We start from the raw sequence: 24,424 nt of genomic DNA on the forward strand, positions 1-24,424 counted from the left end.
GTGTGTACAGTCTGGAGTTACTAAGTATGAGGGTCTGATGCATCTCAAGAGAAAGGTGATAGTGTAGGGTGGCTGATCTCAAACACTCATTTTATTGGAAATAAATAGATTAATATAAGAATGGATATAAAGCTGTAAAAGGTACATATATTAGTTGATGATGTGTTTATGTCTGAGTGGCTTAATGTCAATCACATGTCAGTCTCACAGTCAGGAAAATTGTATGTTCTCTTTTTTCCTCGGTCCTTCTCCTGGTAGATAAATTAACCTGTTGTGAGCAGTCATTCAGGAAGATTGCTTGTTTTCAGCTCCTCCTATATCTTTGTTCTGTTCCAAGTCAACATGCAGGCAGAGCAATAACTCAAATTGTCAGGAACTTCTCTGATAGCCAATGTGTCACCAAATTACAGGGATCTCAAAAGGTCCCCTCAAATGTTTAGAAATGAAAGGGACAAAGTGTTTTGTCACAAACTTTGTTAGGCCCTTGTATACTTAAGTGAATATAACATCTTTAGAAGAAGACACGCCTTTGGCAGAATGGTAACTACATTGAATGACTTCCCATCTGTCTATCCATATATGGAAAAGGCCTTTAAGGTTGTCAGACCTGCCTACTTTTTATTAATTTTAGGCCTACAGATTTGCATACCTCAAGACATTTCATAGCTTCACCCACTTAGTCAAAGAAATACAGACTCTTGTTTCATAGGGAAAGTTCTAAGGCCGCAGTCAATTTATTCACTTTTCTTGAGTTAATATTCAGGCCTACCTAAATTATACAACTTTCTAATACATAGAATAAACATTTTTCAAAATCTTTTTGAATTGCTTAATTTGAAAAATTCACTTATGCTATTACAACCACTCCACTTAAATCTTAACTTAAAAAATAGCAGTAGAATCCTGAACCTAAGTTCACAATATTTAAAGATAAGTCAGTCTTGGATTTTTATTTAAATAGAAAGCTTTCAAATAGCAATTTAAGAAAATCCAAAAAAATCTATACTGTTATACTGAGACAAATAAGGGAACTAATTGTAATATATCTGAATGAACCCAATATAAATGAAGCTAATATAACATTATGCAAACAATTATGGAAATCCTTCATCTTGAAAAAATGCTGTCTAATACTTACAAACTATTTGCATCATTAAGATTTCTAGAATCCATTATCTTTTCCAACTATTGAACCAATATAAAACCGGCAGTTTCATATAATCATAAACTTAAATCAAATAATCTATCTTCTAAATTTTTACCTATAAAAAACTCCTCTATACGCAATTAATGATAAATAAGAATGCATATCTAACCCCAGTTATACTTAAACAAATTTACCCCAACCTGTCAACAGATTGTTCCCTTTGTAAATATTACAAAGCTGATCTGTTTCATATATTATGGAGTTGTAAACTATCATATAAACTTTGGTGTTCTCCAAAAGTTAAACTAGCAAAAACAGGTTATGAAAAAGCTACACTTTCTTTGGAATATGCTCTTTTACATATCCCTCTGAATGGACTAGCTCAAAAAGATATTCATATACTAATCACATTATTCTCACCGGTTAAACTCTTCATTACACAAAATTGGACAGATAGATCTAAAATTACTTGGGATGGTTTCAAACAAATGACTATCTAGTAAATATCAACCCATAAATTCTTTGTTTCCAATCCTACAAAATGGCCCTATTATGAATAAGTTGTTTGAATCTTTTCTTACAATATAAACTACAGGTATAAATTTTCCAACAGTTGATTGCTTTGTCTACTGTATTAACTTTCCTTGGTTTTATTCCAGAGTTATAACTTATTAGTTTTATATATAGTTCATCTTTGATAATAATCAGCAATGTTGTTATTAAAATTAAGCATCCTTTTATAATGCTCTTCTTTCTTTCCTATTGTTATATGCACAGTATTGTTATCTGTTTGGTTTCTGGCATTTTATTGTATATATTCTATATATTGTATAGAATTTATTTTGTGTATATATAGTTTCTAATATTCTGTAAATATGTTATTGCCTTTACTGTGTATACTATTCCTTCTTATGGTTGGTCATTATCTTTTAGACAACTGTTTTTGCTGTGACTGTTAAAAATGTATTAGCATACAAAATAAAGATTTTTGAAAAAGAATTCAGGCCTAAATTCAAAGGGAATGAAGAGTTCTGTAAATCTATGCAGATAATTTGTTACTTCTGACAGGATTACAACTGTCTAATCTGCATAAAGATTTGTGTGCCATTTTCGGCAAATATCAGTCTCTAATTCTTCATGAAGGCTAACCCTTTCCTAATTCACCCAGGCAATTGAGGTTGCCACCCAGGCAATGGAGTAAACCATCCAGGAATTGGAAGCTACCCCCCTACTATATGAGATGACAATGCTTATAGAACTCACTCAGTTGCCTTACAAATAATCTCTGATAATCATAAACAAACTCATGAGTCTGTTATAGCCTTAGTTAATTCACAGCTATAGCAGCAGACATCTAGAAAGACAGGTATTTCAGGGCTGTAGTGATCTTTATTCCACACATATGAGTTCACATGTTTTGAACCCTTCATCCCTTTGTCAGAAATTCTCTCATATTAAAAAGTATGGAACTCATGGTATTATTGGGTAAGATGACTTTGGTTGATCAGATCTTACACCTGAAGTCACTTCAACCTCAATGTTTTGCCAAGTTGCCAGGTACATTTTCCAGGAAAGTCCCACATACCTAGGACAATCAAATTATGACAAACATACAACACTGCATCACTACAGGGAAATGTCTCACTTCCAGAAAGCAGACTTTATTATGCATACATCAGAGAAACTCCTGCCAACAGCCATTGCTTATAAGGCTATTCTCATTTGAAATGAGATTGTAAGCTTTGAATGATAGTTTGGTCCAAGATAATCAGTCATACATGACATCAGTTATTGTTACTACCATTGTAGGTTTGTCTTCATGAAACAGAAAAGGGATATCTTTTGAAAGTACCACATCATTTCGAAGTATGATGAAACTGGTGCCCTGAGCCCCTGTTATCTTTCTCTTAATGAATTAAAATGCTGGGAAAATTAGTTGTGACCTTGTAGAAAATCTACTCAGTAGTAATTGTGGCAGTAAAAGAGATCCATTTCTCATAAATAGGGGAACAAGATAAATTTGCCTGCTGGATCCTGTCCTCTTTACTTTTGCATCTGAGCAACTTGCCACTTTCTCTGGAGTGCTCTGGAAGTCAACAACCAGGAATTTAGAGGAGGTAGAAGGAGACCTGCTGGTTTTGCAGAGAATTTGACACTGGTGCTTTAAATCTCCAACTTATTCTCCCAAAGATTTTAAAAACCCAAGTAGCCTTCCAGAAGATTTCTAATTATAAGGTGTTAGTAAGCCTTAATGTGTAAGGCCTGAATGTGTGTGTGTTGGGGACAACTGGATAGCCCACATAAACATTTTTTTATAATGTGCACATTTAGGATGTTTGACAGTAAGAGTAACCTTAGGAAGCCACAATGATTCAGTGATTTTCTTTTTATTGAGAATCAATGGTTTGCCATAAAAATATTAAAACAACCATCTTCACCAGCAGAAAAGGCCTACAAAACACTATGTTACAGAGCAATTGAACAAACAGTAAAGTAGTTTTGCATTGCAGCTGTATTCTCCCTGTGCCACAAATAGGCAGAGGAGTTACCTCCACTACCCCAATCTCTAAACATGCTCACTGTAAGATTGCATAAACATTGTGTAAACAGAAAAGTTAATTAATAAAAAAAACTTTCCTTTTCTTTTTAATGCAAAGTACCTAACCTCAGAGTCAGTATATAACCTCAGAAGAACCACACTGATGAAACAGGAACTGCTGAAATCAATCAGCAGTTTAGCTTTTCACCAAAGCATGTACTTTTGATTAATTATTTATGAAACTAGATATGATGCATCTGAAGATTCCTGATCTATGGGTCAGGACTTTTTCCTTTGACAGCTACCTTAACTCATTCACTTCAATGGAGCTCAGGAAGTTTGCACTGTAGTTTGCCTAAGCCTTTTGACAGAATCAAATTACGTCCTCAAATTTCAGAGTTCGGGGTTTATGAAAGAAGTATAAACTCTTCAGCAAAAACTATTTTTATAGTGGTAGTATTCTTTAGGTTCTAGGTCTTAAAAGAAATTTTATAAATCGCAGTAAACTCAGTAACTATTACATTTGGGATATCTTGTAAACAACTTACTATATCTCAGCAACCACTCAAGTTATACAAATACTATCAGCGTCATTGTATTCATCTAGCTGAGAGCTTTCATATGAGGATAAGGAGTTCTGCCTGTGTTATTTTTGTTGTTGAGATATTTAGACAAATGTGACAATTATATCTATATAAATTAATATCATAAATATCTATTTACCTGCACTAGACAGAGGTCAAGTATTAATGTAGTTCAGTTTGCCATTGTCTAAGCTTAAAGATGAAATCTTTTAAAACCTGGTGCACAGTATGGGTTTGGAATTATTGATGCAAATATGAACAAGCAATATTTGAGGCCTAAAGACGTCAGTAGGAGGTAACTGCAGATGCAGCTGGAGGTGTCACTCAGAGGTAATGAGTTTACCCAGGATGGACAAATATTCTGTCAGCTACAGAAAGGAAGTTACACATTGGGTATAACTGATACAAGGCAAGGATTCAATTCCCTTAGAAAAGTTGTGGATTACATAAACCCTCAGCAACAAATAAATGTTCCCATCAGTAGGGCTGACTTGATCTCCAGAACAGGCTAAGACAGGCATGTGAGGTAATGGATCAGACCATACCTCTCTTGCACTATATTGTGAAACTACTAAAAAGCATAATAATGAAGACTAGATATGTACCCATGTTCATTGCATTTCTACGAGGTGGTATGTACTTTTCTCATCAAAGACAATGAGACGCATTACCTCAGGAATTGCTCAAGTGCCCTGCAATGGTAAATAAATCTGCTGTCATGGGTAGAGTTACACCCTCCAGCTCGTTCGTATTGTTTGCTTGTAATTGTTTATATAGAACTTTCTTCACACCCAACTGCTTAGCCAAGATATTCCCTGGTGCAATGCAGGAGGTGTGAACGAGTTGGGCCTTGGTATTATAAAAGTTCATGATTTAGTCTTATCCAGCCTTAAATACAGTTTGGACAGTAATCTGTCAGCTAGTCTGAAGTCTGTTTACTCCTAGAAGGCTGTGAGTCAAGGCACTAGAGTGTTCAAGGTGCTGTTTTATTAAATTGGATTTTTTCATCTTCAGCGTGGTTGGTTGCGGATTTTTTGTTGCTGTTCTTTGCAGAGTTGTTTTCTAATCTGAAGTCTGTTCTTTATTCTCTCCTCAAATGTAGATTTATTTCATTTGCAAACAAAATGTTTATGCAGCAGGGAAGGTGGCTATATGTTAAAATTTTCATGTAGAGATGGCTGTCAATAAATCTGCCCAAAGCGATATGTTTTTCAAAATATAATTTGTGAAACATAAATCAGCTACCCTTAAAATGATGTCAGAGATAATAGCCATGCTATAAGTGCTGGAGATTTCCTTAGGATGGCTACGTGTGTGTGTGTGTGTGTGTGTGTGTGTGTGTGTGTGTGTGTGTGTGTGTGTGTGTGTGTGTGTGTGTGTGTGTGTGTGTGTGTGTGTGTGTGTGTGTGTGTGTGTGTGTGTGTGTGTGTGTGTGTGTGTGTGTGTGTGTGTGTGTGTGTGTCTGTGATCATGTGTGTGTGAGTGCGTGCATGTGTGTGTGTTTGTAGTAAGCAGTAGTGTCTCTAGGGCCATGTTCTCAGTTATGTGTAGACAAAGACTAATTTAGTAACAGAAGCAGAACCACAAACCCACATGAACTGTAGAACTGTAGAACGAACTGTAGAAAGATAAACCACCAAAAGCCAGCTAAATCCTTTATTAAAAAGCCAATCTCTAGCACCTCGGCTTATGTCAAGCCTTCAGGGAGACTCATCGAAGGCTTGACATAAGCCAAGGTGCTAGAGATTGGCTTTTTAATAAAAGTTTTGACTGGCTTTCGATGGTTTATCTTACTAATTTAGTAACAGTCTGTAATACTTTTGGCTGCAAAGTCAGCATTTCTCCCACTAATTTTTCTGGTTTCTTTTCTTTTCTTTGTCAAAACATCTCCTGTTGCGAACCTCCAACATGTCATATCACTCCTTTTTTGCTGCTGTTAAATTAAAATGTTAATAGTAAAATGTGTAGTTCACATTTTGACTTTGTAGTGCTTTATACTGTATTAAAGGTTTACCAGATTTGACTCCTTTGTGATGTAATAGCTATGTAGCTCACAGAGTGCATTGGTTTGTTCCAATATTGAAAAAAAAGATAATTAATATAATAAGTGTTGTTACAGTCTAGTATTAGGAAAGGGTCGTTCCTTGGCTTTCAGTGGTCTTTCAATATCTTTTCTCATACATCCACAGAAGTTTACATATGAAAGTCTGTAAGTAACTTATTTAGATTAGGGAAGTATTTAAAAACTGTCTCTTGACTTTTTCCTGCAGTTATATTTATGTGTTCTCTGTTGTTATTATCATTATGGTAAATGTGGTAGCTAATCAGATGAACAGGGTCACGCTGATTTACCAAGACAGAGAAAAGCCAAATTCTAGTTCGCAAACTTGGAAATGGAATATTTAATTGGCTGCAATTGTACAAAATTCCACATTTTTTACTGATGTTTCCATTAAACCACGTAGTTCATCCAACTTTTATTCATGGCATATGTGGTTCACTTCCAGTGATCACTTCTAGGATAAAAAGGCCTTGCAGCCTATCAGAATCTTGCCACAGGAAACATAAGCTATCTCCACCCAAGACTGGAACAGACAGTCAAGATGGGAAGGTTAACACTTGCAGCACACCTCCAGCCGCACACAGACCTACTAAAAAAGTACTGGCAAAAAATACACATAAATACATAAAATCATACTCAGAGGCTTTAAATAAAAACCTTCAAAAGCATCAGAGAGCTCCAAAGCAGACACCCAAACAACCTACACTTCCCATCGCAAACCAGACAACACATAAAACACAAAATCAGTGTGCCGCACAATCACAGCCCTTAAGGCGAAATAACATACCTAACACACTAGTAATAGGTGACTGTATAGTCAGGCACACTGACGTCCCACTCACTAGGCTGGACAAACAGAAGGATACTGTTAGCTGCATGTCAGGAGCCAGAATCCGCCACATAACACAAACACTCAGGTCACTGCAGAACAAGTACAGATATGACTCTGTCATTGTTCATGTTGGTGTGAATGACCTGAGACGTACCTCCCTGGACTACATGAAAAGAGACATGGAAGAGCTCTCTGATCATGCAGCCCAGGCTGGTATGACCCTGACCCTGAGTAGCATCCTGCCCTCACCAAGAATGATACCTCAGTATAAAGAAAAAAAGATCAATTTCAACAATTGGCTAAGCTTCTGGTGTCATTCAAAGGGGATCCAGTGTCTGTCAGCCTGGGACAACATGCTCGACAAGCCATGTTGTTTCTCAAGAGATGGCTTGCACCTGTCACCCCTAGGCTTTTGAATACTGGCCAAGGCTCTTGCTGCCCCCATAGTGCTTTTTATAGGCAAGGCTCAAAAGTCAAACTCACATCTGTAAACAGCACAATTAACAAAAAACTGAGGGTTATGCTACTCAATGCCAGGAGTTTAAATCTCAAAATGCATGTGCTCGAAGCACTCCTCAGTATGGAGAACGTCAATATCTGTGCAGTAACTGAAACCTGGTTCAAGGCTCCAGAGAGCACCCCAGCACTACCGGGCTACAACTCATACCACACGTTTCAGCCACAGAGCACAGACTGAAACACAAAAGGAGGGGGTGTATCCATACTCATCAAGGATACCTACACCTCCAGGTTAGTGGTGCAGCATGATACCTCTGAGATCATCCATATGCAACTAACATCGGACAAATCTGCAATGCAAATTGTAGCCTGGTACAGATCACCCTCCATGACCCAGGACCACCACTCCACCTTTCTGGAGACACTGGAAAACATGAAGGTCCTACTGAACACCCTGATATTGGGCAATTTCAATTACCCTACCATTCACTGGGAAAACTACTTGAGTACAAATTCCCAGGCCCAGCACTTCCTGGAATTCATCAACTTAAACGCCCTGAATCAGCTGGTAAACTCCCCCTACCAGAGATGAAAACATACTGGACCTGGTCATCACCAACATAGGCGACAGGTGTTCCACACCGGAGGTCAACCTGTCACTGATTAGATCAGACCATAAACTAATCACTCTGGATGTCCACACCCCACCACCACCCCCAACTAAGGAAACTACAGTAAAAAACTTTTCTAAAGCAAACTTCACCTTACTTAAGACAGAGGTGGTAAGTTTCACAGCCCCCACGCTAAAGGATAATGCTGCCCAAGATGCAGAAACCTTTACAAATGCACTCTATAAGCACCTACAAGGATGCATGGATTGTGCCATCCCTAGCAAAACCAAGACTCACTCCTCTAAGAGAAGGAAACCAGTTTGGTGGACCCCTGCAATAAACAGGCTATACAATAGAAGGAGGAAACTAGTTCAGAAAAAAAAGCAAATCCCAAGATGGAAAGACATCCCTGATCAGTATCAGTAAGAAACTAAGGTCCCTCATGAAATCATCCAAGGCTAACTTTGAAAGAAAAATAGCCAAGGATTCAAAAGATAACCACAAAGCCTTCTTTAGCTATATTAAGAATCTAAGTTGCAACTCACAGATATGCACTGAACTAGTGCAAAATAGCACAAAATATACTGAACCTACTGATATTGCCAATAACCTGGCAGATAGATTCAGTGTAAACTTCACTCCCCTCTCACCTCCAAAAGGGCCCACAACAATACCGGAAAAGTGTAGTGTCCCAAAAATCACAGATGCACAGGTGAAAACAGCCCTTTCAAAAGTCAAAAACACAACGTCAATGGGACCAGATGGTGTCCCAGGCTGCGTCTAGCATGAACTACAGAACAAACTAACCCCCCCACCTAAACACACTGTTCAGCCTCAGCCTCTTCACAGGCTACATGCCCATAGAATGTTGCACAGCAATGGTTATTCCTCTCCACAAAGGAGGGGCCACAACTGACCCTGGTAACTATCGCCCTATAAGCCTGACTAGCCTGGTCTGCAAGGCTATGGAGTGCATCATCATGGAATTCATTAACAAAGACATTGGGAACCTCCAAACACTTGACACGACCAAATTCGGCTTTGTTAAGGGCAGATCATGCCTACTAAACCTGGTTGACTTCTTCGAGACAGTCACCAAGGCCATAGATGAGGCAAAGGTGGTTCACACAGCCTACCTTGACCTCGCCAAGGCTATCAACACCATTCCCCACTCGGGTATTACAGAAAAACTCACCAGCTTGAACATAAACCCCTACATCACGAGATGGGTTGTCAACTGGATTACAAACAGAACTCACATGGTAAGAATAGCGGGCTCCAGGTTCGACTCTAAACTTGTCACAATTGGTGTCCTGCAAGGCTCGGTCCTGGGACCCCTACTGTTCGGCATATACTTCTCAGAAGTACAGGCAAACACAGGAGGACTATGGCTAACCAAGTTCACCGACGACTGCAAACTGGGAGTCATAACTGACTCTCCAGCTGACACGGAGACCCTCCAAAAGGGCCTTACTGAGATAGACACCTGGTGTCAAAGTCATGGCCTCAAGCTAAATGCCAAAAGATTCATAGTCATCCCATTTGGTAAAAACAAAACACCCACAAATTACCACATAGGTGGCAGCCCCCTTAATACAGAAGAGGTAATAAGAGATCTGGGGACCCAGGTAGATAGTAATCTCTCCTTTGACAATCATATTGCCAAAGTAGTTAGGAAATCCTTCTATGTGGCCCATCTAATTACTAAAGGGTTCACATCTAGAAATAAAGAGGTTATAGTGCCCTCTACTCATCACTCATTAGACCCATCATAGAGTACAATGCCCCATTTGGGATGTACCTCACAAGACACTTCCAACAGCTGGAAAGACCACAAAAGTACCTCACCAAGAGGATTACTGGCCTCAAACATATGTCCTATGCAGCCCGACTGAAAAATCTCCGGCTGTACTCAGTGGCATATTGCTTACTCAGAGGTGATCTCTGCCTGACTTACAAAGCCATGTCCAGCTCAGAATTGATGCACATGCTTCACCTAAAAAAATCCAAGTCACTGCAAGCCACGCACCCTAGTGACTTAACCTCGCCACAACAATAAATAGAACATGCTGGAGGGTTAGATTCCTGTCACAGAGACTCCCCATGCTTTGGAACAAAATTCCAGATTACATCAGGCAGAGCCCCTCACTAACACTCTTCAAGAGAAACCTTGACGAGTGGATGGGTAACAGAAAATACACCCCTGGGATCACTTCATTGGCTCTGCTTGACAGAGGATCAGTTGATTAATCAATGAGGTGGCGAAAGCCGACACACTCTGGCTAGGCTTATAAATGCCCATGGGCAGATAGCCTAGTACCTACCTATGAACCTATAACCTATGAACCTATATACATATTAGCACCAAAAATAATTTCATAACAGATGTGCATATTAGAGAAGCTCCACAGAGATGAATAAGAAAATAATTTATTTAGCAATTGGCCATATAAAATATTAAAAGCCAATTACTTTCAGGCTAACAATAAGACATACAACCAGACCATACCTCTCAAATTCTAGGTGCAAGCAATCTGGGCAAACCCAAAAACAACGAGAAGACAAACACTCAAAACTAGTGACAGATTTTACATATTGCTGTTATAAACTTAGAATGTTGCTAGAATAACAGGTTTTGTTTTAGCATGCATTTTCTGAAGGATATAAAGTCAATTGATCATCATTATTTAGTGACCTCAGTACGCAGTGATTTTCCAGAAAACCAAAATTTTATAGAGAACAGACTAAAAATATGAGGCAAAAATCTGGACATTCTGTAAAAATATGAACAGTTGAGAGGTATGAGCCAGACTAGTAAAAGCATAAAAACAGTAGAACTATTTACAAAACAGAATCATTCTGCTGTAATATTTTTACTAGTATAATTTTACTAAAACTGCCCCATTGAAAAGTTAGCATAACTTAAAAAAAAATTCAGTACTTGTCAGTGGTTATGTTTCTTTTTACACACCCATCATATTATTAATCAATCATAAATTAGTGTATATGAACAGTCAATGATTAATGATTATCGTTGAACAAGAATAAGTCATCATGATTGTAAGTAGAGCATTAAGCTCATATTATACTGAATTCCGAAGATTATAAATGGGTCGCTGATCATAACCTGCTTGTTATGTGTTTGAGACATGAATGCCAAGAAATTCACCTCCAGAGCAAAACATAAGAGGTGAATATTGGCATTCATGTCGAGAATACATAATAAAGGTTTATGATCAGAGACCCAGGTCATAATTCTCTGTAGTGCATGGACTTTTACCTGCTCAATATACTACCAGTTAATGAAAAAAATGATGCAAGTATTTTTCTGGCTTTCAAAGCCATATAGCTCTAAGCAAGACCTGTCAAAGGGACAGTGTAACTCAGTCGCTTATGTTTGCACTTACCTTCCATGCCTCTCAACTGTCCATATTTTTTACAAAATGTCCAGATGTATGCCTCATATATTTGGTCTGTTCCTCATAAAATCTGTGGTTTGCTGACAAATCAATGAGAACTGAATTCTATAAATAATGACATAAATTTGAGTTTTAGACTTTGCATCCTTCAGAAGAAGTCTTTGGATCCTTCAGAAAAAGTAGGCAAACACAAACCCTGTTATTCTAGCAACATTTAAGTGTATAAGAGGAAGTAAGGGATCTGTTATTCGCACAGACAGCAGGAAGAAAGAAATTGTTGCTGTTCTTTGCTGGTCAGTACTGGCAGATTTGACTTCCTAGAGTGAGACACAACCTTAACAATTTAAGCAGGGTGTGCTTAGAATTTGTTAAGCTTGGGTCTTGGACTATAGCAGTGCTTAACTGATTTGGCTTTTGCAAGATATCTGATCTTAGTTATCACACTTCATGAGCTACAATACAATTAAACATTGAAAGAGCGAATATGTGTTGCCCATGACTTTAATATTCAAAAGCAAAAGAACTAGCAATGGGGTATAAGATGTTTTTTTTTTTTTTTTTTTTTTTTTTTGAAAATGCAGCGAACAGTTTTTTTTTAGATGTTTTATAAGTAATTATGCAAGGCACAGTATATAGAAACAATTGACACATTTACATCTAGGTGCATCTTACAACTTGAACCCAAAGCCAAAGTAACTATTATTTTCTTTCGCACTAGGATGTCAGTGCAAACTTTTTTTTTCAGCATTGCTGTGCTGAATGCTGCTATACAGAACTATTTAAAAATGATACAAGTATTCCCTGTAATCATAAACTACAAAGCTAAGTGTCACAGCTCAAATGCCAAAATGTTTGAAATCTCCAGTAACTATTAATATGTATTGTGCAAAGCAGTATGGCTTTCACATTTCTTGTGCAAATACAAGAAAACAAATAAGCATTGCAAAACAGGTAGTGTAGTACCTTTAATGCAGATGCTGCTTGTTATTTTATACACTTCCAACTGATATGATCAGAAAACACTTCTTGCGATTTCAGAATTGCACTGTTTATTATGAATTACGATGCTGACATCACTCCACCCTGTACAGTACGAAAAACTGAGACCTCATCCTGTTACCCAAAAATTCTCTTTAAATGTTTTATCCAACCTACTGGACACAATAACGTTTTCCCCTCCTCAAGCAGCACCACTGGCCTACCTCACTCCACTGATCAGCCTTCGATGAGGAAATATGTGTAGTTGAAGAAGAATGGCAGCACCTCAAAACAGTATGCGAGAACTACATAACAGATGTGTGCCTAGCCAGGTATGGAAATAAGGTGCAGAAGGAAAGTTAGTGGTGGAATGCAGAAGTCCAAGAAGCCATCAAAAGAAAGTAGTGCAGGAAAAAGTGGGAGATAGGACCCGGCTTGGAAGGAATACTGTTTGGCTAACAAAGGAGCTGCAGTAGCAAAGAACAGGGCATCGGAGGCATTCTACCGGCTTTTTGGAAAGGTTGAGTGACTCAGTAAGTGGCACAAATAAACTATATCAAGTTGCAAGACAAAGAGAGAAAGATAAACAAGATAGTCAGACACCCTTCTTTAATGTATGCCAGAAACAACCTGCTCACCAGTCCACAGGACATCAAAGGCAGATGGAAGGAGTACTTCTATCAGCTTCTGAATGAAGAAAATCCACAGAAGCTGTACTGCCCCAGACACAGCCTACAATGAGAGAAAAAAAAGGAGCCCACCATAGGAAAAAGTAAGAACAGCACTAAAGAAAATAAAGTCAGGGAAACCAACAGGCTCAGATGAGGTCACAGCAGATATAATAAAGATGCTGGGTGAGATAAGAGAGATATAACTCCTGAGGTACTCATAGCAGTGTGCAGAGAAAGGCATATCTCAGATAATGAGAGAACAAGCATACTTATGGCCAGTTTGCAATCTGCAAGAACAAAGGGAACATCCACAACTGTGGGCAGTCAGAGGTATCAAACTCCTGTCACACTGCATGAAAGTTCTGGAGACGGTGATTGATAAATGGAGAGGTAGAAGAGTAGAAAGTAAGATGCGAGATGAGCAGTTCAGATTCAGATCAAAATGCAGCACAACTGACCTAATGTTTGCAGTGAGACAGATAGCTGAGAAGAAGCTAGAGATGAGGGAAAAGTCTAAATAGGCATTCTTAGACTTGAAGAAAGCATATGACAAGATCCCAAAAAGGCTGATTTGGGTGCAGTGGTTCAAAGTCCCAGAAACATTGGTAGAATTAGTGCAAGCTATGTACAAGGACCCAATGACTCAAGTACAAACACTGTTCAGTCTCACAGAAGGGTTTACAGTGGGAGTGGGTGTGCACCAGGGTTCAGCTCTGAGCCCACAGTTGTTCATACTGGTGATGGACTACATTAGCAAACAGGTTGTAGGGGACAAGATTAACAAAGTTGCTGTATGCAGACAAAGTGGCATTACAGGTAGACTCTAGCAAGAACTTCAGCAAAGGATAGGAGAATGGAATGCAAAACTGAAGCCACAGGGGATGAAACTGAGTACAGATAAAACAGTGGTAATGGCAGCAAATTGAGAAATTCAAAAGAAGTTGAGAACTGAGACAAAAGGGAAGACAGTGGAGCAGATTAACAGCTTCATGTATCTGGAAGAGATGGTTGAGAAGGGAAGTCTGAATGAAGAACCCAAAGCTAGAATAAGAGGGGCTGCAGCCAAGTGGCACAGAGTCTCAGGTGTAGTGTATGACAGGAGAATGCCAAAGAAGCTGAAACGTAAGGTGTACAGAACAGTGGTGCAACCAGTACTACTGTCTGGCACAGAAACCTGGGCAGTAAAGGTAGAACAAATGAGAAAGGTAGAGGTGATGGAAATGAAATGGCTGAGAAGGGTGGTATGATGCGCACTGTGGGATGAGGACATAAGAGCAGAAGCCAAAGTAGCTCAAAGAACAAATTACAGTGGTTCATGCACATGTGCAGAAAAGCAGAAGAAAATCTGGTGATGAAGATTTGGGACAGACAGGAAGAAGGCAGAAGGAAATGAGGGCATCCAGCAAAGAGGTGGATGGATTGTGTGAGAGAATATCTGTGACAGTCAGGCATGAGTGACAAAGAAGGCAGGAGTGTGGCATTAAATTGTTAAGAGATACTGACAATTAACACAATACACCATGTAGAAAATTGGAAGAAGTGGTTTGATGATGATAATGATGACCTCAAATCTGTCCCTCTTTTTTTTTTTTTATTTAACCTCGCCCTCACTACCACCACTCCAGGTCCCATCCTGCCCCCTCCCATTAACAGTCCAAAAGGCAGAGTTGAACCCCAGCTCAGCATGTTACACCTGCAGTGTCCCTTAACATTAAACACCGCAGCTGCCACCAAAACTCCACAGAAATTACTACATGTAGCTTTCCCTCTGTGACCACTGCCTGAGCACAAATGAAACTCCTGAGACTCTGGACTACCCTACTGAGCTCATGACCCAGCTTCCATACCTCATAACATCTAGAGCAGGAAATCCAGCAAAAACCCAAAACCTGAAGGGACAATGGGCCAAACAGGGTCAATATTTTTATTTCTTTTTTTTGACTGTTTTCATCACAAGACCTATGCTAGCCTGCACCATCCTACTACTACCATGCCATGACTCACCAAGTACCACAGCATATGAGGAATGGCCCAAAGGGTGCAGTGAAATCTGAACTCCCTTCAATGACTGGACACATTACCCATTACTTTTTTTATTTCATTATATTTCACATGCAGACCACCATGTATGTGCAGAACTCCTAGCATGGCAAGTGAAAGATTGAAGCCAGGTAGGCTGATTCTGGATAAGCAGGGTACAGATTATTGTTTGTACATATGTAAGTACTAAACTAGTGCCTATGAGGTAAAAATCTTACCTTATCTTCAGAAATCTCACCATGGGGTACCCACCACTGCAGTGAGCTGTTCCACACTTCTACACTTATAATTTATTTGAGTTACAGAATAAAAGTACACTTGGCGAATAAATAAATCAAACATCATATGAAAAATACAAATTAGTAGAAGAAAAGCACACCTTAATTAGCCCTTGAAAAATATTTAGGCTTCAACATTCTTACATTATTTAAACTTCCAAACTAAAACAAATAAATAAAACATTTGAACCAACTCATCTCCAGCACTGGAACATCCCCACCTGCTATATGCTACAACATGCACCAGACCTAAAATACTATGGACACATGCATGGGCTAATGCGCTTGTTCCCCACCTTTCCTGAAACTAGTCTAGTCCAGATACAGATTTGCTGTATCCAGGACTGTTTGTAAGCTTCTGAGCCCCCCAAGCCTTTCTGTGTTGGAGGGAAGCCTTCTCTAGCTTATCAGTGGGAGTGGTAAGCACTAGGTAGCCTATCTATGATGAGATCCAGGTACAAATTCTTAGTTTTAGCACTTGAATTTCCTTATTCGCGCTCAGCACTTGTTCAGAACTTGTTGTTAGCACTAAATAAGCTACAAATTACTACAGCACTCAACCTTCCACTTTACCTAGAGGAAAACAGTTTTTGTATTTACTTTCCTCACTTGCTTTCAGAAAAAAAGCTCTTATACTCACTTTCCTCACTTGTCTAGATGAAAGTAGTTCTTTATTCAGGCATGTCCAAGGGTCAGCTCCCAGTGTTCCCTCCTCTCTATCTGATGAATCTGGGCATCTTGGCGCAATGTAGCAATTGCCTCATGTACACAGACAACCCTCTCCTCCTACCACCCAACATCGCAACCTGTGAGAGATGCACTTATCTAGCCAAACTGGAGGTAACGCTCTCTCCAATCAAGACTGAACTTGACAGTCAAGAGGAGAAGGTCAACACTTGCATCACACCACACTCATAACATTGTCCCACTAAACCTACACCACCAAAATCCACACATAGAATCACAAAAACATTTGCAGAGACTCTCAGTAATAATCTGCTCAACCAACAGAGACCTCCAAAGCAGAAACGCAAGCAACCTCCACCCCCCAAAACAACCCAAATGACACATAGCCCACAGGCTCAGTGTGCCAATAAACCACAGCCCATATTCCAAAACAACATACCCAACACTCTAGTGATAGGTGACTCTATAGTCAGGCACACTGATGTCCCACTCACCAGGCTAAGCAAGGAGAAGGTTACTGTCACCTGCCTGTAAGGTGCCAGGATCCGCCACATAACCCACACACTCAGGTCACTCCACAGCAAGTACAAATATGACTCTAAACATTGTCCATGTTGTTGTGAATGACCTGAGACATACCTCCCTGGACTACATGAAAAGAGACATGGAAGAGTTTTCTGATGTAGCCCAGGCAGGTATGATCCTAGCCCTGAGTAGCATCCTGCCATCACCCAGAATGTTACCACAGTACAAGGACAAAATGACTGACTTCAACAATTGGCTAAGCTTCTGGTGTCATTCTAAGGGGATCCAGTGTCTGTCTACCTGGGACGACATGGTCAACAGTCTACGATGCTTTGCCAGAGATTGCCTGCACCTGTCACTCCTGGGATTCTGGGTATTGGCTAAGGGTCTTGCTGCCCCTATAGTGACTTTTTTAGGCAAGGTTCAAATGACAAATTCACCACCGTAACAGGAACAGGCAAGCATAAACTGAGGATAATGCTACTCAATGATAGAAGTCTAAATCTCAAAATGCAGTCACTCGAGGCACTCCTTAAAATGGAGAAGATCGATATCTGTGCAGTGACTGAGACCTGGTTCAAGGCTCTAGACAGCACCCCTGCATTACCAGGCTAAGACTTATACCACACTTTTTGGCCATCTAACCTGGATCAAAACACCAAAGGCGGGGTCTGTCCATATTCATTAAGGATATCCACACCTCCAGGCTAGTTGTGCAGCATAATGCATCCGAATTTATCCAAGTGCAACTAACTCTGGGCAAAACTGCAATCCGAATTGTAGCTTGCTACAGATCCCCCACCATGCCCCAGGATTCCCACTCCTCTTTTCTTGATATACTGGAAAATATTAGGGTTCAACCAAACACTCTAATAATGGGCGATTTCAACTACCTCACCATTAACTGGGAAAACTACTCATGTACCAACTCCTTCTCTCAACGCTTTCTGGAATTCATAAATTCCAATGCCCTGGATCAACTTATCCACACCCCCACCAGGGGCAACAATATCCTAGACCTAGTCATTACCAACATGACTGACCGGTGTTCCACACCTGAAGTCAATTCCTCATTGGTCAGATCCGACCATAAGCTAATCAACCTAGATAGCCGCATCCTGCCCCCGACCCACTCATTACAGCCGAGTGACGTCTCCAGGCGTTTCTGCAGTTACACCTTACTGCTCCTCTAGGCGTCAAATATTGCCTGTTCATATTTGCATTAATAATTCCAAAACCATGTTACATACAAGGTATTGGAAAATTTTATCTTGAAGCATACATGATAGCAAACACAATTGTATTGATATACGACCTCTGTCAATGGGTATTTGTTAAAAATGTAAGGTGATAACTTAAATTTTTAAATGCTGAAGCCACGCCCATTAGGGGTTAAAGGTACACACTCAAAAGAGCTCTACTGGAGGGAATGAGTTGGAAACCACAGTAAAAAATTTCTCCAAAGCCATCTTCATGCTTCTTAAGACAGAAGTGGCGAACTTCATTACACCCATGCAGATGAACAATACAGTTATGACTGCTGAATCCTACACAAATGCACTCTATAAGCACTTACATGAGTGCATGGATCATGCTATCCCAAACAGAACCAAGATGCTATCCTCCAAAAAAAGGAAGCCAATCATGTGGTCCCCTGCCATAAACAAACTCTACAACAGAAGGAAGAAACTGTTGCAAAAGAGAGTAAAATCCCTTGAGTGGAGGAGCTCCCTAGTCAGCCTTAGTAAGAAGCTGAGATCCCTTATAAGATCCTTCAAAGCTAGCTACGAAAACAAAATCACCACTGATTCTAAGGGCAGCCACAAAGCATTCTATAGCTATATCAAGAATCTCAATAGTAACACCTAGATCTGCTCTGAGTTACAGCACAACGGCACGAAAATTACAGAACCAACTGATATTGCCAACATCTTGACAGATAGGTTCAGTGCTAGCTTTACCCCCCCCCCCACTCATGCTCTAAAGGGCCCATATCTATACAGGAAGAATGCAGAGTCCCTATAATCACATCTGTGCAGGTAAAAGCTGCACTCTATAAAACCAAAAACACAGCATCCATGGGACCGGACAACATCCCAGGCTGCATTTTACATGAACTTCAGAATGAACTCGCTCCCCACCTAAGCACCATGTTCAATCATAGTCTCACGTCAGGCTTTGTGCCCACTGAATGGAACACATCAACAGTTATCCCACTCCACAAAGGGGGAGCCACCACTAATCCTGGGAACTATCGCCCTATTAGCCTGATGAGCCTGATCTGCAAGGCCATGAAAGGTATCATAATCGAACTCATAAACAAAGACATTGGTAACCTCCAAACTCTGGACCCCACCCAGTTTGGGTTTGTGAAAGGCAGATCATGCCTTCTGAACCTGATTGACTTCTTTGAGGCAGTCACCAAAGGTGTAGAGGAGGTTAAAGTGGTTCACACAGCCTATCTTGACCTCCCCAAGACTTTCGACACCATCCCCCATTCTGGAATTATAGCTAAACTCACTAAACTTCGTATAAATCCCTACTTCACAAGATGGGTTGCCAACTGGCTCACTGACAGAACCCACACTGCAAAAGTTGCAGACTCCAAATCTGACTTCAAACCAGTGGCGAGCGGAGTACCACAGGGTTCAGTCCTGGGACATCTCCTGTTTGGTATCTACTTCTCTAAAGTACAGGCTAACACAGAAGGCCTCTGGCTAATGAAGTTCACAGATGACTGCAAACTAGGAGCCATAGTTGAGTCCCCAAATGATGTGGACATCCTACAGAAGGGCCTCACTGAGACAGATGCCTGGTGTCAAAGGCATGGCCTCAAGCTCAATTCCAAAAAGTGCATTGTCATCCCCTTTGGTAAAAACTCTGTACTCATGAACTATCACATAAACAGCAGTCTACTTAATGTCGAATGTGTGATAAGAGACCTTGGGACCCAGGTGGACAGTAGTCTCTCCTTTGATAATCACATCGCCACAGTAATCAGGAAATCCTTCTATGTGGCACACCTCATCACAAAAGGGTTCTAATCCAGGGAAAAAGAGGTCATTGTTCCCCTCTACTTGGCACTCATTAGACCCATTATAGAGTACAACACCCCTTCTGGAATGTACTTCACAAGACATCTGCAGCAGCTGGAAAGTCCACAGACGTACCTCACAAAGAGGATTACTGGCCTCAAACAGATGCCCTACACTGACCATCTCAAAAAACTCCAGCTTTACTCTGTAGCATATCTCCTACTCCGAGGAGATCTCTTAAACCTAGACCTGATGGACATGCTACATCTAAAGAAATCCCAATCCCTATGAGCTACATGCTCTAGGGACCTAAACCTTGTTACTACAATAAACAGGACATGCTGGAGGGATAGATTTCTGTCCCAGATACTTCCTATACTCTGGAACAAGCTACCCATCTATTTCAAGCAAAGTTCCTCATTAGCACTCTTCAAGAAAAATCTTGATGAGTGGATGGGAAATAGGAAATACACTCAGGGATCACTTCTGTGGCTCTGCTCAGCAGGGGCACAGGAAATTAACTTTCTTGGGTGGCGTAAGCCAGGGAACCTTGTTGGCTAGGCTTACTTGGACCCTTGGACCAATAGCCTAGTACCTACCTATGAACTAAACATTAAACCACAGCCCCAAACAATGCTATAACCTTGCAAAAACATAAATAAACAAATAATGAAAAGGCTCTTACCTCCTAAACCCCTCTCAACTCTTACCCTCCTGAAGCACCTAAAATCAGGCCTACCAACTGCTTCTTGCTTGGGCATGGGGTGGATACTTACATAACTAAAATCCTCAACAAAAGAGTGAGCTAGTCCTACACAATAGCCTTTTACCTACACAACCCTTTCCCTAATGATCTCACTTCCTCCCAGCCTAGCCCTTAAAATGGAAACCTTACTTCCCGAACTTATATTAAGTCCTTTCTTCCCACAAAATTCCTGCCTAGCCCCCTCCTTGTTCACTCCACTCTGCCCATCCATTTATAACACTCCCTCACCTCAAAGTTCCCTTGGACAGATCCATTTGTGACCAAATTTCATTTATGATACGATAATGGGGCAGGTTTGATCAAGCTTCAGTGATAAAGTAAAAAATAATAGCCCGAGTGTCAAAAGTGATCTGTAAGATACAGAAACTGCATTGCACTGTCAAACAGATTCCAGGCTGTTAAATAGCTCTCTCTCTTCTCCTTCTTACCCAACAAACTGGGGTCCCCAAGGGTCCATCCTTGCATCAAACAGATTCCAGGCTGTTAAATGGTAGTCTAGCTTCTCTCCCTTCTTACCTGTTCAAACTGGGGTCCCCCCAAGGGTCCATCCTTGGACCCCTACTTTTCAATATCTTTATTAATGACCTTCACTCTTTTTGCTCTTATTCAACTGACAATTTCACAATCATCTCTACATCTTCTATAATCATTTCCTCCTCTGACAACATTACTCACCTTCATACCCTCACCCAAGACTCCCTTCACTTTGTCGAAAGAAGGCTTACTTCTAACCAACTGTTACTGAACCCTAAGAAATCTAAACTTCTCTTAGTCCTTGCTACAACCCTCCAACAACATAAAACTACCTTTTCTATCTAATCCCTGTATAACACACCCATCTCTACTAAACCTCACACAAATCTCCTTGGAATTACTATCGATGACCACCTAAAGTTTGATGTCCACACTCAAGAATGCATTAAAAAGACTCACCAAAAACTCAGACTCCTGTACAGACATAAAATATTCCTCACTCACTCCTCCAGACTCTCCCTTGCTCAAGCCTTCCTACCCCCACACTACTCTATGCAGTCCCTTTACTCACAAACCTCTAATCTAATCTTCTGACTAAATTAGAACTTACCTATAACAAAACTGCAAGATTTAATATAACCTACCCTATCACACTCATCACTGTATAGCCCTAAAAAACCTGCAGTGGCTGGAATTTCACCACCTAATTCTATTAACCCAGCTCCTCACAGCTCATTCAGTCTTACATGATCCATCATTTTGCCTCTCTCTCTGTACTCTCATCCAGCCATACACTCCCAACCATGCTATCAGTAGCTCTCAGCAGAACCTACTGCAAGTTTATATGCCCAACAAAAATATTAGCAAACTACTCTACAGCTACTCCATCGCAAATACCTGGAACAAGCTATCACTACATGTCAGATCTATCACTAACTCCAGATCCTTTAAAACTGCACCAAAAGATTCCTACCAAAAGTCATGGTCATGCCTTTGCAATGACCCAGCATAACTTATCTTCCTGGCTCCTATACCCAACATAACTTATCCTCCTGTCTTCTGTTATTTCTGCCTGCTTCTCCCCCTCTCTAATCTTCATAAATTGAATAAACTCTGCTAATTAGACTGTTGTCTCCTTAGCTTCTATTACTATAGTCTTTCACTTATTTCCTACCTACATTGTTTTTTCACCTTCTTCTTACCTTGGATTATCTCCTGTTTTTACTCTACACTCAGCCTCTCACTATAGCTATCTTCCTATCTTGGTTTATACTGCCTGCACACTAATATTCTTCTTGCATTTATACACATCCTCATTATGCAGCTTTCCGCCTCATTTACTTTCCGCAAACTTTTACTTTGCACTTTTTGTTTTTCATATTATTCTTGTCTCACCTAAAAAAATGGTGACCTTGTTACATACAGTTTGTCATATTATGTTAGTTCTTTCTAAAAATTGTACTGTTTATCATTTTATTTTAGTTCTTTTTAAAAAAAATGTTTCTTCTGTGGGCATTGGCAATGTATTTTATTGTTTTTAATGTTGGAGTTTTTCTCCTCGGGTCTCCGCAGAAAAAGGGTCTCTATCCAGTCGGACTAACCTGGTTAACAAATGTCAAATAAAATAAATTAAAAAAAATAGATATTAGACTGCAGCAGTAAAACAGAAATATCTAATATCTCATGAGGAGATGAATGCAGTAAAGACTTAAGCATTATATTACTTTTCTGTGTAACATAATGCCCCTTATGGAAGTCACACCCAAGTAGGTAAATTGTGTGCTCCTCGTGAATGACTTGAAGGCAATGCCTGTTAAAATTATGTTTTAGAAATGACACCATGATACAGGCCACCAGCAGAGAACAACAGTTAACAAAACTGATAAGGGAGGAGGAAGGAAGTAATTATATTAAGGCACATCTGATGACAGCTCACCATTTCTACCTGATCTGAGGTAAGAAAATCTGTTCTTGTATTTTTCTCATTTGCATTTAAACAAAGCTCATGTTCCTATTTCATAGTATTAAGTTCAAAGAGAACTCTTGTACTTAACTAGACTGCAGTCAAAGTGAAAAGTAATCATTCTGACTCAGGTTGTTTAGTTTGCAGAAAGCAGAATCATACGAATGAAATACTTTTCTATAGTGGTGTTATTTATATGCATGCCTTCATTCTCTAAGCAGCTTCATTTCTTCTTTGTGGTTTTACTGTTTTTGAAAACTATTAGGTGTTGTTAGATGATGTGATGATGAAAGAATTTATACTGGTTTTAGTATTGAAAGGTCCTTTCTCTGATTACCGGCTGATGTAGTTTGTGTATAAATACACAATGGCTGCCAGTTGTCACTAGCCTGATCGGGCACTTACAAATGCATTACCATGAATTTAAAAGTGCCTGTGGAATCAGCTCTGCAGTACAGACAAACCTATTTCTCTCCGACTTTCTCTCATCAATCATGTCTCTGATTTAGTTAGGGGACCCATATGTTAGAGCATCAGGTGGTGTTTTTTAATATGCGTAGCTTAGAAAGACCATTATTTGGTCTGTTGGATTTCCAGACCTGAGAAGTTGGGCTACATTCTGGATGCTTGTTTAAAATTCCAAAAACACCAGCTATATCCCTGTTCTTGCAAACAGAGAAACAAACCTGTTTACAATTACTAGAACTGTAACTTTTTATGAAATGGCCCAGATTACTGTCTCTGTATGTTAAGCTGCCAATGCAGCTCACTCACAGGTAATAAGAACTGACTAGTCAGAGTAACACAAATGCTACACATGTTTACACCTGTGCATGTTAACATTTGTGTGACTAGAAACAACTTGAATAAATTCCTGTGCAAATATAACAGGTCACAGTATGAGACACAACAGATTTTGGTCAGGTCTGCTGTCATAACTGGCATGAATGTCAAGAAATTACCCTTGTGAGTAAAGCTGAAGAGGTGAATCTTGGCATCCATATTTAAGAACACATAATAGGCTGGTTTATGATTAATGAGATGCAGTCATAATTCTGTAATTCATGGAGCTTTACCTTTTCACACGTACTGCAAAAGTCAGAGAAAAATATTATTGCAGTGTTAAATGTTTTACAGCTTTGAGCATTTAACTTCTCTGAGATCAAATCTAATGTTAAAGGTCAGTGGCTGACCAAGTTTGCATATGACTGCAAACTTGGTGCAATAATAAACTCAGAAATAAAACTCAAATGTCAGCAAACAGCTCGAACAACAGATGATACCTGATAAAACTTATAAAAGCAAACATGTCTGACCCACAGCCTTAGGAAAATCAATAAGTCACAGGTTTAAT

Source organism: Protopterus annectens, chromosome 10.part0 (assembly GCF_019279795.1).
Source record: "Protopterus annectens isolate FY-2018-M chromosome 10.part0, PAN1.0, whole genome shotgun sequence".
NCBI lineage: Eukaryota > Metazoa > Chordata > Ceratodontiformes > Protopteridae > Protopterus > Protopterus annectens.